This window comes from Hyla sarda, chromosome 8, assembly GCF_029499605.1.
Source record: "Hyla sarda isolate aHylSar1 chromosome 8, aHylSar1.hap1, whole genome shotgun sequence".
Taxonomy (NCBI): domain Eukaryota; kingdom Metazoa; phylum Chordata; class Amphibia; order Anura; family Hylidae; genus Hyla; species Hyla sarda.
The window spans coordinates 145386122-145402775 of record NC_079196.1 but is presented as its reverse complement, the minus strand read 5'-3'; the positions used below and the strand labels follow the sequence as shown (position 1 = coordinate 145402775).

The following is a 16654-nucleotide window of genomic DNA, read 5'->3' as shown; positions in this document are numbered from 1 at the left end:
TTCTTATGCTGTCAACTGTACCTTCATTTTCCCACCCACCCATTTGTTTTTAGTGTTTGCAATATGCCTATGAAAAAGTGTATGCAGATACAGGAAGGCAAAAATCCCTTATGAGGCTGATGACAATTGCCCCATACTGGTGAGCAGAAATCCCGACAACTATGGCAATCAGAATGAATATCCCAATGTTCTGTCCCTAAAAATCTATTATTTATAGCTTGTAATGTTTTTACTCTTCAGAAATGTGTTTAGTCCCCTTTTGTACTCTTTATTTGGCCATGACACCATCCTCTGGAAGAGAATTCCATAGTCTCCCTGCTGTTACAGTAAAGAACTCCCCCTGTCTGTTCTGGTGTACAATTCTTCTTTCCTCTAGAAGTATTACTCTGGTTGCCCATCTTTGAAACCTCTCCATGTCATTTTTACTATTTATATAGTTAAAGAACATTTTGGGGTTAGTTGTACCCTTTTTGGCAAGGAGTCTCTTTTTCCACCTTTGCTGCTTTTATTGTAAAATATATATATGTTTTCAATTCCTGTTTAAGTAGCTTAAATGCTGTTTTTTTGTCATTTATTGCCCCCTTACATTTTTTATTCATCCACATTGCTCCCGTTCCTGACCCTTTCATTCCCATATGGTATGTATCTCTCACACTGAGAATTTGAGCTATTTAGTGTCCGAACTCTTGTTTTTGACAACATTATCCCAATTTGTAATGTTAGGACTTCTCTATGCTGATCAAACTATGTCTTCTTAAAGCTCATTGTTCTAGTCCTCGAGAGGTTCCAGTAAATTGTGGTCACTATTACCTAGGTGTCCTCCTACCTTCACATTAAAATTGCATTTCAGATTAAAGGGGTACTCTGGTGAAAGACAATTTTTTTTTTTAAATCAACTGGTGCCAGAAAGTTAACCCCCTAAAGGACACAGCCAATTTTCAGTGTAGGACCCGGCCATTTTTTGCACATCTGACCACTGTCACTTTAAGCATTAATAACTCTGGGATGCTTTAACCTTTCAGTCTGATTCCAAGAATGTTTTTTCATGACATATTCTACTTCATGTTCGTGGTAAATTTTAGTCGATACTTGCATCATTTCTTGGTGAAAAAATGCAAAATTTTATGAAAAAATTTAAAATTTAGCATTTTTCTAACTTTGAAGCTCTCTGCTTATAAGGAAAATAGACATATCAAATAAATTATATATTGATTCACATATACAATAAGTCTACTTTATGTTGGCATCATAAAATTGCCATGTTTTTACTTTTGGAAGACATCACAGGGCTTCAAAGTTCAGCAGCAATTGAAAAAATTTTCACAAATTTTTCAAAATCGGAATTTTTCAGGGTACAGTTCAGTTTTGCAGTGGATTTGAGGGGTCTTCATATTAGAAATTAGGGATTGACCGATTATCGGTTTGGCCGATATTCACGATTTTGGACATTATCGGTATCAGCAATTACTTTGCCGATATGCCGATAATGCCCTGCCCCCGCCCGGCTTCGCCCTGCCCCTGGCCAGACATGACCACCGCCGCCGCTGCCCCATTGCCTCCCCATCCTCTGGCCACATACCGCTGCCACTTCCCCATTGCCTCCCCATCCTCTGGCCACATACCGCCGCCCCATTACCTCCCCCATCCTCTGGCCATATACAGCCGCCACTGCCCCATTGTCTCCCCCATCCCCGGTGTTATAATTACCTGTTCCCGGGGTCCGTGATACTTCTGGCTCCTGTGATGTCCTGCGCTGTTGCTGTGCGCTGCGCAATGACGAGTGACGTCCTCAACGCAACGTCACCATCAGTGCACACAGTGACAGCGCAGGACGCTGCCGGAACCAAAAGTATCGTGGACCCCGGGAACAGGTAATTATAACACCGGGGTAGGCAATGGGGCAGCGGTAGTGGTTGGACTTGGGAGGACCCCAGGACAGGCAGAGGGAGAAGCAGGCGGCAGCAGCAGTCTCTGGCCCCGCAAAAGCTGCTGCAGTTCATTGATTTAAAGCGCCCGCTTTACATTATTGATCTGCAGCGGCTTCTGCCCCGCCGGGGTGGGGGGGGGGGGAATAGTCGATAACTTATACCTGAATATCGGTATAAGTTATAGGCTATCGGCCTGAAAGGTACCAGATTATCGGTATCGGTATTGGCCCTAAAAAATCAATATCTGTCGATCCCTATTAGAAATACCCCACAAATGACCCCATAATAAAAACTGCACACCTCAAAGTATTCAAAATTACATTCAGTTAGTGTGTTAACCATTTAGGTGTTTCACAGGAATAGCAGCAAAGTGAAGGAGAAAATTTAAAATCTTCATTTTTTACACTCGCATGTTCTTGTAGACAGAGTTTTCGAATATTTGCTAGGGGTAATAGGAGAAAATGTATCCCAAAATTTGTAACCCAATTTCTCTCGAGTAAGGAAATACCTCATATGTATATGTCAAGTGTTTGGAGGGCGCAGTAGAGGGCTCAGAAGGGAATGAGCAACAAATGGGATTTTGGAGAGTGAATTTAGCTGAAATGGTTTTTTGGGGGGCATGTCGCATATAGGAAGCCCCTATGGTGCCAGAAGATCAGAAAACAAACCACATGCCATACTATTTTGGAAACTACACCCCTCAAGACACGTAACAAGGGGTCCAGTGAGCCTTAACACCCCACAGGTGTTTGACGACTTTTCGTTATAGTCGGATGTGTAAATGAAAAAAATGTATATTTCACTAAAGTGCAGTTTTTTCCCCCAAATTTACCATTTTTACAAAAGGTATTGGGAGAAAATGCCCCCCAAAATTTGTAACCACATCTCTTCTGAGTATGGAAATACCCCATGTTAACACGTAAATGCTCTGCGGGCGAACTACAGTGCTCAGAAGAGAAGGAGTCACATTTGGCTTTTGGAAAGCAAATTTTGCTGAAATGATTTTTGGTGGGCATGTCACATTTAGGAAGCCCCTATGGTGCCAGAACAGCAGGAAAAAAAAACACATGGCATACTATTTTGGAAACTACACCCCTCAAGGAACATAACAAGGGGTACAGTGAGCCTTAACACCTCACAGGTGTTTCACGACTTTGTTAAAATTGGATGTGTAAATAAAAAAAAAATATTTTTACTAAAATGCTGTTTTCCCCCCAAATTTTACATTTTTACAAGGGGGAGTAGGAGAAAATGATCCCCAAAATGTGTAACCCCATTTCTTCTGAGTATGGAAATACCCCATGTGTGGACGTCAAGTGCTCTGCTGGCGCACTACAATGCTCCGAAGAGGAGGACCACCATTGGGCTTTTTTTTAAATTAAACATGTTCTGCACAGTGTGTGTGTATATATATATATATATAGATATATATATATATATATATATAGATATATATATATAGATATATATATATAGATATGTATTTATGATATATAAAAAAAATTATATACATTTTTTTTTATATATATCATAAATACATTATATATATATATATATATATATATATATATATATATATATATATCCACACACACACACACACACACGTTTTAAAATTACCCCCCCCCCCCCCACTTTTGTCACTGGCCCCCCATGTGCCCCCCCTAAATATGAATGCCGGAGACGCCACTGAGTAGAGATCTGGGGGAGATTAGTGAAGAGGAATGGTGAGGGATATATAGGAATGTTAAACACTGTTCATTTAATAAAAATCAGAAATTAACACATATATTATTCACAGAATTTATTATTGTCCTATAACACTCAAAATGGGGAGGAGAACGGATTCTAGCTGTCTAAATGAAGGGAATTGGAAGAAAATATTGGGGTGAAGTATGTATGGAAATTAGTAAAATGGCTGGGAAGGAGATTAAAGGGTTACTCCTGAACATTGTGTTCCGAAAGCTGTGTGCGGGCTTCCGTGTTCACACCTGCACCCTCGTGATGTCACACCCTATCATGTGACGTCACATCCCGCCCCCTCAATGCAAGTCTATGGGAGGGGGCGTTATGGCTGTCAAGGCAGTAGCTGACGGTTCACAAACAGCACAGTCAGCATGGTGGCAGAAGTGGAAATTTTGGAGCCAAACGTGCCTGGAGGAGGAGACTACCTGCTTCGCGGCAGCCTACCTTCCAAGGAGGTAGTGGAACAGGGGTTCCTTGAGACGGCAGCAGTAGCAGTCAAGTAGTGCGGACTGTTGGCGGGAAAATCAGCTACATGGCAGTGTGGCAGTTTTTCATCAAGCATCCGGGGAAGGTTCACATAGCCACATGCAAGATATGTCGGCAGAAGGTGAAGAAGCGTAGTCAGGGACCCAATGTTGGCACCAAGGCCCTACATCAACATATGCTTCGCCAGCATAAACGGCCTGGGAGAAACGTGGCTCCGATGTAGTGGTCCAGCCTGCTGCATTACCCAGTGGCACGCTGCTCCCTCTTTCAGTCAGCCAAAGCTGCACCACCTCAGCTGAAGGGAGCTGTGTGTCATACCATCCTTCTGTCGCTCCAGATGCTCCTGCTCCTACTACTTTTAGTAAGCCATTCCGCCAACAATCCATCAGCAAAGCCATGTCCACTTTTCAAGTGGTGCACTCTGCACTTTTCAAAGAACTGAAGGCTTGTGCCGAGCAGAGGTGGAGAGTGCCAAGCCGTCATTTCTTTGCGAAGAAGGCATTACCAGCCCTGCACAATTTTGTGGAAGAGAAGGTAGTCCAGTCCTTGAGCCTGTCGGCGTGTACCACGGCAGCACGGTGGTCAAGGACAATACATGTCCTTTACAGCTCACTGGGTGAATGTGGTTCCTGCACAGCCACAAAACCAACTTGGACAGGTCCCGCCGCTTCCTCCTCATTGCTCTGAGGCCACTGGTACTGTGACAGTGTGCGACTCCGCCTCCTCATCCTCCACCGTGTCCTCAGCCTCCACTGCCCAGACAAGTCTCAGTGGCCCTTCAGCATACCATGTGTGCAGGGCACAGCGATGTCACGCTGTTCTTCACATTGTTTGCCTTGGCGAACAGAGTCACACAGGGAAGGAACTGCTAAAAGTAATTCGTAAAGAAATCAGAGCATGGCTTACTCCACAAAAACTGGAAATGGGAACCATGGTAACTGACAACGGGAAGAACATCTTGCATGCGCTGTGACTGGGAAGGCTGAGCCATGCGCCCTGCATGACACACGTGTTCAATCTGGCTATGAAGCAGTCAGTTCCTGAAGTGTTCCCCCATTTGCAAGACATCCTAACAATGGGAAGGAAACTTTTCATGCACTTCAGCCACTCGTACACTGCAAAGCACAGCCTCCTTGAGCTGCAGCGTCAGAACAGTATCTCCCAACATAATTGTTTGTGAATTTGTGAAGTTGCCACACATTGGAGTTCCACTCTCCATACGTTGGACCAACTATACAAACAAAGAAAAGCCATCACCGATTTCTTGATGATCCAAGTGGATAGGGGTACTCCCATGTGTAACTTCAATGTGAACGAGTGGCAGCTCATACGTGACACCTGCCGCTTGCTCAGGCCCTTTTGAGGAAGCCACATTATTAGTAAGTTGCCAGGATTACGGGATGAAATACATAATTCCACTGCTTCATTTCTTACAACACGTGTTGGAAACTATGGCTGGTCAGGGCACTGGAGACGTAGCGCCTACATCTCACAGCCACATGAGCACTGTGGGGGCTGAACTGGAGGAGGAGGAGGAGGGGCACAATGGAGAACAGTTTAGGTTTCGCCAAATGGACGTTTTTTATAGTAATCTGACAGGAGAGGAGGAGCAGGAACAGCCAGAGGAGTTAGAGGGTTATGAGGAAGGCGAGACAGAGGACCCAGACACACCGTGCCAGTATGCAGTGTAGATGGAGGCAGGGAGTCCCTCCAAGTCACTTGCACAAATGGCACGATGCATGCTCACTTGCTTGCGTAGTGACAGCCAAATTGTCACCATTCGGTAGCGGGATGACTTCTGGATCTCCACCTTATTGGACCCTTGCTACCGCCACAAAATAGGGGCTTTTTTATACCCACTGAGAGGGAGGACAAAGTGACCTATTACAGAGGCATCCTATGCAGTCAGTTGGCGCCATCAGCACCATCGGCCATCCTCTCGCAGGTCTGAATCGGGGGGGCCCCCTGTGCTCACCTTCCACTACCATGGCTGCTGGGGAGGGGTGGGGTGGCAGGAGCAGTACCAGCTCCATCAGCAGCAGCCTGAGTCTACAGTCACTGATGAGTAGCTTTCTTCACCCGCATAGTGAAGCAACTCATCAGCAGCAGGTACACCTGGAGCAGGACCTGAACCAGCAGGTGGTAGCATAACTTGACATGTCAATGCCAACACACCTTGAAGATCTGCTGGACTTTTGGGCAGCCAAACTTGATTTGTGGCCGCAACTAGCAGAGTTTGCCCAGGAAAAGCTGTCCTACCTGGCCGGAAGTGTGCCATCAGAGTGGGTGTTTAGTGCAGCGGGGGCCTTAGTCACTCCAAGGAGAACTCTTCTGTCCACAAAAAATGTGGAGAGACTGACCTTTGTGAAGATGAATCAGGCATGGATCAGCCAGGATTTCCACCCACCAATGCCTGATGCATGAGAGTAGATTGTTCATGGTGCCCAACTAACACTCACAAATATGGATAGTGCCAAACAGATTTAAGGCGCTGCTCCCCAGTTACAAACATTTCTCCACATCAGACCTTTTTTCACACACCTTCATCACCGAGTACTGGTATTGCCACCCACCGCACCACTCTGTCACCGGGTCACTTTCAGGACTCCTGGTGCTGCTGCTGCCACCTCAAGGCTGTCTCAATCAGCCACTATATAGTCTCTACTCATGCTTCAGCAGACTCCAGGCTGTGGCATTCATCCAATATATGGTTTACTGATGCTTCAGCAAGCTCCAGTCTGTGTCATTGAGCAACTACATGGTTTAGTGATGCTGCTGGGCCTAGGAAATTACCTATATATGTTTATGGTAGCACTAGGTACCATACATCTTCAATGGAAATTTCAAAATTCACCTTTTATTCTTAGAGATTGTGAGGCCCTATTGTCTCCTCATCTGCCGCCAGCTCCAGGCTGTGCCATTCAGATTCTATATGGTCTCCTCATGCTTCAGCCACCTCCAGGCTGTGCCATTCAGACACTATATGGTTTCCCCATGCTGCTAGAAACTCCAGGCAGTCATTCAGCAACTATATGGTCTCCTCATACTGATGTCACCTCCAGGCTGTCTCATTCAGCCACTATATGGTCTCTTCTCATGCTTCAGCCAATTCCAGGCTGTGCTATTCAGCCGCTATATGTTCTCCTCATACCGATGCCACCTCCAGGCTCTGTCATTGTGCTGCCATGTACCCACACGCCAGGGCCCGTGACACTAAAACTTGGGAGTTAAAATTAAAATTTCAAAATCCTCAATTTCAAGTTAAAAATCTTAAATTTCATGCTTCTGCCATCTCCAGGCTGAGCCATTCAGACACTACATGGTCTCCTCATGCTTCAGCCAACTCCAGGCTGTGTCATTAAGCCACTATATGGTCTCCATATATTGACTGTGTATTGTAGGAAACACGTGGGTATCCTTGAGTTACTCTCCCAGCATTATTGCCATGTTGATACCAGTAATTAAAGGAATATTGCCAAAGACTAGCAGAAACAGGGAACTGTGGATACTGACAACTATTTTTAATTATACTGTAGCACATTTTTCTGCTCTTATAAGTGCATACCACATACCTACATCTAAGTAGTTTACTATTTTGTACCTGTTAATCTGTCATGGGTCTATATACTGTGAAAGGACAGCCGATAGTACACACCTGCTGCTGTTCTAGACAAATAGTGAAGCATAGTGAAGCACATTGTACTCCCCTCATATACGCAATAAGTATGTCAGGCAAAGTAGTGAAATTTCAATTTCAAAAGCCTTAATTTCAATTTCAAAATCTTAAATTTCAATGGTCTCCTCATGATTCTACCAACTCCAGGCTGTGCCATTCAGACACTATATGGTCTCCTGATGTTTCAGCCAATATATGGTTTACTGATGGTGCTTGGCCTGGGTCTGGGCCTAAAAATTTTTTATGGTAACACTAGCTACCCTAAATCTTCAATTTAAATTTCAAAATTAATATTTTAAGCTTAGGTATTTTGAAGCCCCATTGTATCCTCATGCTGCAGCCAATATATGGTTTACTGATGCTTCAGCCAACTCCAGGCTGTGTAATTCAGCCAATATATGGTTTACTGATGTTGCTGGGCCTGGTTCTGGACCTAAAGAAATGTTATGGTAGCACTAGCTACCCTAAATCTTTAAAGGCGTACTCCGGCGCTAAGACATTTTATCCCCTATCCAAAGGATAGGGGATAAGATGCCTGATCGTGGGGGTCCCGCCACTGATCATGCGCGCAGCACCCCGTTATAATCAGTCCCCAAAACATGTTCGCTCCAGGTCTGATTACTGGTGATCACGGGGGCAGGGCATTGTGACATCACGGCCCCGCCCCAGTGTGACGTCATGCTCCGCCCCCTCAATGCAAGCCTACAGGAGGTGGCGTGACAGCTGGAGATGGATGGAGGCTGCCATTATGAATGATCGTACCCTGCAGATCTGAGGGATTAATGGCGGACATCAGCGTGATCACAGCCATTACGGGTGGGTCCCTGGCTGCTGATAGCAGCCGGGACCTGCAGAGCATGACACGAGCACCACTCCGATGCTTGCGGTCATGTACAGAACAGAAATGTACGTCCTGGTGCGTTAAGTCCTGTGTCATTAAGGGTTTAAGTATAGAATACACTAGGACTACATGTGATTGGTCTGTGCTTTTCAATATACAATAGAACAGCAAAAGAATTGCACAGATTGTCACAGCAGGTCTTATTACGATACAGTAAAATCTCTGTGGATAGTCTATAAAGTGGATGTGTCTTGTACTGAAACTCAGCCTATTTAAGTGAACGAGATAGAGCTTCAGTACAAAGTACAGCCCTATTGGTTTGATCATTGTCTATATTTGCCATAACAAGCATCTAGCAATCAACTGAAAATCAACACAAAAAAAACCTTTAACAACAAAAGCACACAAAAAAAGAAAAGGTAAGTACTTCTGGGCATTCCGGTACTTATTAGATGTCTTAAAGGAATTAGTTCTTTCTTATATGACAAAGCAATTCCTGCTGCCAACTGTCCAGAGTAGAAATAAACTCCCAGAGCAAACCCCTTCCGCTCTGGACAGTTCCTGACATGGAAAAAGGTGACAGCAGGGAGTACTGGGTCTGACTGGAAGTACATACAATATACAACAACTGATAAGTATTTAACCCCTTAACAACAAAGGACGTAAATGTACGTCCTGGTGACGTGGCACTTAACGCACCAGGACGTACATTTACGTCCTAAGCATAAACGCGGGCATCGGAGCGATGCCCGGATCATGTGCGGCAGGTCCCGGCTGTTGATCACAGCCAGGGACCCGCCGGTAATGGCAGACGCCCGCGATCCCGCGGGTGTCCGCCATTAACCCCTCAAATGCCGTGATCAATACAGATCACGGCATCTGCAGCATCGCGGTCACTTAAATGGATGATCGGATCGCCCGCAGCGATCCTATCATCCAGCACGGTAGCCGGAGTTCCCCTCACCTGCCTACGCTGTCTTCCGGGAGTCTTCTGCTCTGATCTGTCTTCCCGCAGACCAGAGCAGAAGATAACCGATAGCACTGAATAGGATTAGCAATCAAATGATTGCTATAAATAGTCCCCTATGTAAAAATAAAAGTAAAAAAAGAAAATAAAATAAAAAAATTGAAAAAAACCCTCCCCCAATAAAGACGTATATTGTCCTATTTTCCCAATTTCACCCCCAAAATGTGTAAAAAAAATATTTTATATACATATTTGGTATTGCAGCGTGCGTAAATATCTGAACTATTAAAATAAAATGTTAATGATACCGTACGGTGAACGGTGTGAATGTAAAAAAAAAAGCCAAAATAGCTTCATTTTAATGGTATTGACCCAAATAATAAATAACACGTCATTTTTACCGTAAATTGTATGGTGTGAAAGCAAAACCTTCCAAAATTAGCAAAATTGCGGTTTTCTTTTTAATTTCCCCACACATAGTATTTTTTGGTTGCGCCATACATTTTATGGTAAAAGCGAGTGATGGCATTACAACGGACAACTGGTCGTGCAAAAAACAAGCCCTCATACTAGTCTGTGGATGAAAATATAAAAGAGTTATGATTTTTTGAAGGTGAGGAGGAAAAAACAAAAATGTAAAAATAAAATTGTCTGACTCCTTAAGGCCCAAATGGGCTGCGTCCTTAAGGGGTTAAAGGCTTATTTTTTTTATAAAGGTAATTTACAAATCTGTATAACTTCACATAAATATGGGCTAGCATTATCACAGAGTACGACTGGTCACAATGTACATTTTTTGAGATTATATTAGTAATGAAGAGACTATGTAGCTTTGAATGCGAGGGATACATCAGCTTTTCATGCAGGGACCATGTACAAGGTCCCTTACATAAGACATTTGAAACATTTTACTGAAATTCTTTCTAAACCATGCAAAGTAGAAACGAATTGCTCTAAATTACAAAATCTAAAACCAAATGAGAATGTAATTGCTATTCAGTAGAGGATGTGAAATGGTGTTTTCTTATGCTGTAAACGTGCTAGTCTTTTTACTAAATTATTTCAACAGTTTATATTCTAAGCAATCAATTTCAGTATACAAAAAAACTACCTCATCAACAGAATAAGTATAAAAATTTCTGCACAGTTCTGGTAAAACAAATGCATGTATTCTTTACCGTTTTTTCATTTGTAAAAGTATTGAATCACAGAGCATATAATTGAGCAATCATCACATTGAGGTGAAATCACATTTTTTTCCCACTTTTTTTTTGCAGAACACATTTTGCACAAATTGCAGTCAAAAAGCATAAATTGATCAAAACATGTTAAGCTACTTTCACGCAAACGTATTTTGCATCTGTATAACTCTGTCTCTTTTTGCAGATTGTTATATGGAACCAATGTTAGTTTATGGGGTAATCTCATACTGTGAATGGAAAATGCCCACTGAAGTCTATGGAGAGGCATTAAAGGGGTTATCCATCATAGGGTGATTTTAGTATGTACCTGGCAGACAGTAATGGACATGCTTAGGAATGATCTGTGCTTGTCTTGGGGCTAAATGGCTATATTGTGAGATTACCATAACACTGTGGCTAGCTTTTTGTGAACTAGTATTTCCTTTCTGTGATTCCTTCTTTGCCTAAAAATCCCACAATTACATTTTCATACCTCCCACACATCGACCACCCCACCCATTGCAACATAAAAGAGCTGCATCCATTCAAAAGACGTGTGTTTTTCAATCGGGGTCACTACAGCTGTTGCAAAAAATACAATTAGTTGCAATTGAACTCTCTCCCACCAATCGATCGCTCCAACCATTGAAGACAGGCTCCCTGTCATCAGCTGTCTAGTGATGTCAGGTCTCGGCCGCATTGCAACCTGGGAAAAATCTGAGACAACAGTCATTTTGTATGCTGGTAAGGCTAGGTTTCCCCTTTTTCTTTTTTTTTTAATATATATATTTTTTTTTTATTTTTTTTTTTTACAAAAACCCCAATAAAAACGCCCATTCTGCCGCATTGGCTTTTTTTGTGAAAAAACGCTGCCTGACAGATGTTAGCTGCAAGTCAATAGTAAACTGCAAAATGCCAAATCCACTTGGCGTTTTTCAGTTTGGCGTTTTTTTTTTATCCTTTTGGCGTTTTTGGTCTCCTTGGCAGTTTTTAAAAAAACTACCTCTTGTCGAGACTTTGGCGTTTTTTCGGGAAAATCTTGGCGTTTTTCTCCCATAGAAGTTTATGGGGGTAAAAAAACGCAAAGAAAAACGCCATGTGGGTTTTAACTTTTGATTTTCAGGCGTTTTTATTCTTTTTTGGACTTTAGCGATCCCAAAATGGAGATACCTTTTAAAAAGAAAAAAAAAAAGGATATAGTATAGTAGTGATGGAAAAAAATAGTATTTAACGAAATATATCTTTTTTAGAACAACATTTTTATTATATTTTAAACAGGGATCAATTTATGTGCGCGGGTGGGGACCTAAAAATGTAGCCGACAATAATAAAAATGTAGTGTGTGCGTTTTACTTTTTTTTTTTTTTTTACACATTTTTTAGGTAGTTCTACTCACAGCATGGAACACACTGTTCCATGATGGGAGTAGTAGTACCTGTAATAATTGACAGATCACCCCTTTGCGATCCTCCTGTATAATGTATAGATGCCGCTGCCGCATATATACACATATTCATATTTCCCGAAGAGAGCTGTGATTGGTCAGATGGTTCCAGCCAATCACAACTCTGTGGGATATATGAATATGTGTATATATATACGTCAGTGTAGGGACTATGGAAGAGTGGCCGCCCGTATCCATACATTATACAGGAGGATCACAGCGGGTGTCAGAAGTTACACTCATTGCGATCTATAAATGCATGTACTACAGCTTCCAGCATGGAGCAGTGTGCGCTCCACGTTGGGAGTAGTAATACCTGCAGTAAGGGCCAGATCACAGCGGATGTCACTTCTCCTGACACCCGCTGCGATCCTCCTGAAGTGACTGTCGGGATCAGCTGTTCTCAAGGCTACAGAGCCAGGAGATCAGCTGATCCTGAGCAGTAAGTTATACATCGGATACCTACTGCCCAGCAAGAACTTACAGTGAGCCTGCAATGTGTATACAGTATACACATTGCTGGCTCACTTAACCCCTTGCTGAGCTGTGCGCTATGCGCAAGCCCGGCAAGGAAAGAGTTAACTTACACTGCTGGACAGTGTAGGTTAACCCTTTGGGCGGTATACACTATATACAGCTATCTATAGATAGCTGTATATAGTGTATACAGAAGATGAAGAAGTCCCCTTACCTCCCTCCCGTCTCCCCACCTCTGTGTAGCTCCGCCCCTAGTGATGACATCATTAGGGGGCGGAGCTACAGACGAGAGTCAAGCTAGTAAGGCTCTTTGAAGCTCTGTTCACATTGAGGGGCATTTACTAAGGGGTTTAGTAATTTTTTTCTGACTATTATTGGCGCAAAATTGTCGCAATTGCGCCTACCCTATAAATTGTGCGACTTTCCCTAGCAAGAGCTAGAAAGTAAAATTTTTTTTCCTGCTTAATTTACGCAAGTTTTCAGTTTTTACTTGCAGTGGTCAGGAATTTATTAACTGAGACAGTCGCAGCTGCGCAATAAACTGTCGCAACGGCCGTAAAAATTGACTAAATTTACTCCAGCTCCAACATGGAGCAGGAAAGTTACTGCCGCCCGGGCTCCGACATACTTTCTCCCCGCTACCCTCACTGCGCTACCGGGACACTGCAGTGATTTACATTCCCCCCTCTCACCTGCCAGCGCCACACAACTTCCATCTGTCTGCTGTTGCAAGACTATAAGTCCCAGCATGCCCTTACAGTGAGGACACGCTGGGAGTTGTAGTCTTGTAGCAGCGGGAGCTGAGCGGCGCGGGCGGGAGACAAGGAGGGGGGGTAGCGGGGAGGCCGTATGAGGAGCCCGGGCTCCTGCCCTGAGAGCCATAGGCTTTGGCTGTCAGGGCATGCTGGGTGTTGTAGTTTTGCAACAGCTGGAGGGCCACAGTTTGCAGACCACTGATGTGTGGTCTGTAAACTGTAGTCCTCCAGCTGTTGCAAAACTAAACAGCTGAAGGGGACAAGCGAAAATGTTCACTTACCCTTCCGAGGTTCCAGCGACGATCGCTGACGGAGATCGTCGTGCAGCGCTGGATCCTACGGAAGCCGGTAAGTTGCGCAAGCTTCCCAACCAGGGTGCCTCCAAATGTTGCAAGACTACAACTCCCAGCATGCCTGGACACCCTTTGGCTGTCCAGGCATGCTGGGAGTTGTAGTTTTGCAACAGCTGGAGGCACCCTTGTTGGGAAACACTGGCCTAAAACAGTGTTTCCCAACCAGGGTGCCTCCAGATGTTGCAAGACTACAACTCCCAGCATGCCTGGACAGCCATTGGCTGTCCAGGCATGCTGGGAGTTGTAGTTTTGCAACAGCTGGAGGGCCACAGTTTGCAGACCACTGGTTTGTGGTCTGTAAACTGTAGTCCTCCAGCTGTTGCAAAACTAAACAGCTGAAGGGGACTGGCGAAGACGTTCACTTACCCTTCTGAGGCTCCAGCGACGATCGCTGTCGGAGATCGTCACGCTGCAGTGTCGTGCAGCGCTGGATCCTACGGAAGCCGTTAAGTTGCGCAAGCTTCCCAACCAGGGTTCCTCCAGATGTTGCAAGACTACAACTCCCAGCATGCCTGGACAGCCTTTGGCTGTCCAGGCATGCTGGGAATTGTAGTTTTGCAACATCTGGAGGCACCCTGGTTGGGAAACACTGTTTTAGGCCAGTGTTTCCCAACCAGGGTGCCTCCAGATGTTGCAAGACTACAACTCCCAGGATGCCTAGACAGCCAAAGGCTGTCTAGGCATGCTGGGAGTTGTAGTCTTGCAACATCTGGAGGCACCCTGGTTGGGAAACACTGTTTTAGGCCAGTGTTTCCCAACCAGGGTGCCTCCAGATGTTGCAAAACTACAACTCCCAGCATGCCTAGACAGCCTTTGGCTGTCCAGGCATGCTGGGAGTTGTAGTTTTGCAACATCTGGAGGCACCCTGGTTGGGAAACACTGTTTTAGGCCAGTGTTTCCCAACCAGGGTGCCTCCAGATGTTGCAAGACTACAAATCCCAGCATGCCTGGACAGCCAAAGGCTGTCTAGGCATGCTGGGAGCTGTAGTCTTGCAACATCTCGAGGCACCCTGGTTGGGAAACACTGTTTTAGGCCAGTGTTTCCCAACCAGGTTGCCTCCAGATGTTGCAAGACTACAACTCCCAGCATGCCTAGACAGCCTTTGACTGTCCAGGCATGCTGGGACTTGTAGTTTTGCAACATCTGGAGGCACCTTGGTTGGGAAACACTGTTTTAGGCCAGTGTTTCCCAACCAGGTTGCCTCCAGATGCTGCAAGACTACAACTCCCAGCATGCCTAGACAGCCTTTGACTGTCCAGGCATGCTGGGGCTTGTAGTTTTGCAACATCTGGAGGCACCCTGGTTGGGAAACACTGGCCTAAAACAGTGTTTCCCAACCAGGGTGCCTCCAGATGTTGCAAAACTACAAGTCCCAGGTTGGGAAACACTGTGCCCGGCCTCTGCCCCACCTTACTGTAAGGGAATGCTGGGAGTTGTAGTCCTGCAGCTGGGGGCAGGGGACAAGCTTGTCACTTGCCCACACATCTCCTGCACCACACAACTACAACTCCCAGCATGTCCTTACTGTAAGGGCATGCTGGCAGTTGTAGTCGTGCGGGGCGGGAGATGTGTGAGCAGGTGATAATAAATGTACTAACCCATTTTTTTTGTTTTCTTCTCATTTCAGATCCGTGTATCCTGTTGACTCCTTCGGATTCGGTGGACTACTTCGATGACCAGCGTTTTTCTTTGTTTGATTTTAATAAAATGGTTAACGAGGGCTTGTGGGGGAGTGTTTTTTGTAATAAAAATTTTGAAAACCTGTTGTGTTTTTTTCTTACTTTACTAGACAGGCTTAGTAGTGGAAGCTGTCTTATAGACAGAGTCCATTACTAACTTGGGCTTAGCGTTAGCCACAAAAACAGCTAGCGCTAACCCCCTATTATTACCCCGGTACCCAACGCCACAGGGGTGCCGGGAAGAGCCGGTACCAACAGGCCTGGAGCGTCAAAAATGGCGCTCCTGGGCCTAGGCGGTAACAAGCTGACGTTATTTAGGCTGGGAAGGGCCAGTAACAATGGTCCTCGTCCACCCTGGGAACGTCAGGCTGTTACTGTTTGGTTGGTATTTGGCTGAGAATGAAAATAGGGGGGACCCTATGCGTTTTTTTTTTTATAAATAATTAAATATATTTAAAAAAAACGCATAGGGTCCCCCTATTTTTATTCTCAGCCAAATACCAAATAAACAGTAACAGCCTGACGTTACCAGGGTGGGCAAGGACCATTGTTACTGGCCCTCCCCAACCTAAATAACGCCAGCCTGTTACTGCCTAGGCCCAGGAGCGCCATTTTTGACGCTCCGGGCCTGTTGGTACCGGCTCTTCCCGGCACCCCTCTGGTGTTGGGTACTGGGGTAATAATTGGGGGTTAGCGCTAGCTGTTTTTGTGGCTAACGCTAAGCCTGGCTTAGTAATGGACTCAGTCTATAAGACAGCTTCCACTACTAAGCCTGTCTAGTAAAGTAAAATAAAAAAAAAACACAACAGGTTTAAAAAAAAATTTATTACAAAAAAACACTCCCCCACAAGCCCTCGTTAACCATTTTATTAACATAAAGCAAAGAAAAACGCTGGTCGTCGAAGTAGTCCACCGAATCCGAATGAGTCCACAGGATACACAGATCTGTAGAAGAAGTAACCAAAAAAAAAAAGCGTAAGTACATTTAGGGAGAAAAAAACTGTGTTAACAAAATGTAATAAACACACACACACACACACACACACACTAAACGCCGTTTACCACTTCTGAGCCATGACTACAATTTACAGTGATCCCTCAACTTACAATGGCCTCAACA

General features: G+C 44.5%; 1 protein-coding gene across 1 annotated transcript in view; it reads right to left on the bottom strand.

Annotated features, from left to right (window-relative positions):
- Nucleotides 1–16654, bottom strand: part of TMEFF2 (transmembrane protein with EGF like and two follistatin like domains 2) — an 896284-nt gene that overhangs the window by 694089 nt on the left and 185541 nt on the right. The gene's annotated exons all lie outside the window — the stretch shown is intronic.